At 57.6% G+C, this 1812-nt stretch overlaps 1 pseudogene; it reads left to right on the top strand.

Annotated features, from left to right (window-relative positions):
• The first annotated feature begins 372 nt into the window (after window positions 1-372).
• LOC123462242 lies at window positions 373-1430 on the top strand (annotated as a pseudogene).
• Window positions 1431-1812: the final 382 nt, after the last annotated feature.

Below are 1812 nucleotides of genomic sequence, written 5' to 3'. Positions count from 1 at the left end.
TAGGAATCACATTCCATGGTATAGGACTAGGAAAAGACTTCCTGAACAAAACTCCAGTAGCCAAGGAAATTAAACAAGCACTCAACCAATGGGATCTCATGAAGCCTATTTATCATACATATAATACATATAAATATATGCAACCATCCATCATGCAGCTACCATCTTCCTAAATGTCATTGGTCATTCATCTGGCTTCTACCTATCAATAAAGTGATTACACCATATGCCTGAAATAGAACTTATCATACGCAAATTGACCTGTTATATAAAAGTTAAAAAAACAGGGCTTGCGCATCACCTCTTACGCCAGCCTGGCCGACCCTCACAGAGCGCTCATTGGCTTCGGGGGTCGGGGGGCTCAGGCACAAGATGGCCGCCACGCGCCCACAGCCTGGGGTTCCGAGCTCACCGACCCCGAGGCGCGATCCCCAGAGCCTCCGGACCTGGTCCTGGTGCCTGACGATGGCCGTCCTGCCACACCCCCAGGTGACCTCATCGAGATCTAGGTGTTCAAAGTCACAGACACCACGTTGGTCCCTGAGCCCCCGGAGCCAGGATCCTTTCACTGTGCCCTGTGTCCAGCTGCCTTCCGCTTGGTCTCAGAGCTGCTGTTCCATGAACATGGCCACCTGGCACGTGTGGAAGAGGGCGGGCAAGGTGGGGGTGCAAGCCGGTGTCACGTGTGTGGCCACAGCTGCCCAGGGCCGGCCAGCCTGCGCGCCCACTACAGTTTGCACACTGGAGAGCGGCCTTACCGCTGCCCGCTCTGCCCCCGGGCCTTTAAGGCCTTAGCGCCTCTGCTGCAGCATCAGCACCGACACAAGGCGGAGCCAGGCACGTCTTGCAGACTTCCAGCCATGGCATCAGTTCGAGAGCTGAACCCAAGGGTGCCCCAGGAGAGGTCGGAGGTGGTGGTGGCTGCAGCGGCCGCGGGTGCAGCGGTGGGCAAGCCTTTCGCCTGCAGGTTCTGCGCCAAGCCCTTCCGCCGCTCATCAGACATGCGAGACCACGAGCGAGTGCACACGGGCGAGCGGCCCTACCACTGCGGCGTCTGCTGCAAGGGCTTCACGCAGTCGTCGGTGCTGAGCGGCCACGCCCGCATCCACACCGGGGAGCGCCCCTTCCGCTGCGCCCTCTATGACCGCTCGTTCAACAACTCCTCTAACTTCCGCAAGCATCAGCGCACCCACTTCCACGGGCCGGGGCCTGGGGCGGGAGGCTCTGGAGGCCTACTGAGAACTCCTTTCGTGGTCCAGGGCTCGGGGAGGAGTGGGTGTGGTGCAGAGAACACTCTGGAAGAAGGGCATGGAGAGATTGTGGAGGTGACGGCTGGGAGAACAGGGCCGTGGAAGTAGAAGGCACTTTGTAGAGGCAAAGGTGTGGGTAAAAAAGACACCGAGACAGAGGAGATGATGCACAGCTGAGGGCTGGAGAGCAGAGGGAGGGAACCAGGTCTGGACTTGCAGAGACCCACACTACACTTTGGTGAGACTCGGGGGAAGGGGAAAGGGGCAACCCTGTGGGTGCCCAGCTAGATGCCAGAATACTGGCAGCTGGGTGAAGTGATACTCATTTAGCCCAGGCTGACCTGGAATTCACTATGTAGTCTCAGGGTGGCCTCGAACTCAGGGCGATCCTCCTACCTGTGCCTCTCCAGTGCTAGGATTAAAGGCTTGCGCCACCACGCCCGGCAACTCATTTGTAATCCCAGCAGGGATAGAAGGCCAAGGAAGGAGGGTCATGAGTTCAAGACTAGTCTGTAATATACCGCAAGACCCTATCCTTCTAAAAGAGCTACCATATTTCTCT

This window comes from Jaculus jaculus, chromosome 7 (genome assembly GCF_020740685.1).
Source record: "Jaculus jaculus isolate mJacJac1 chromosome 7, mJacJac1.mat.Y.cur, whole genome shotgun sequence".
Lineage (NCBI taxonomy): Eukaryota > Metazoa > Chordata > Mammalia > Rodentia > Dipodidae > Jaculus > Jaculus jaculus.
Note: the sequence above shows the minus strand (reverse complement) of the source record. Positions and strands in the feature narration are given on the sequence as shown.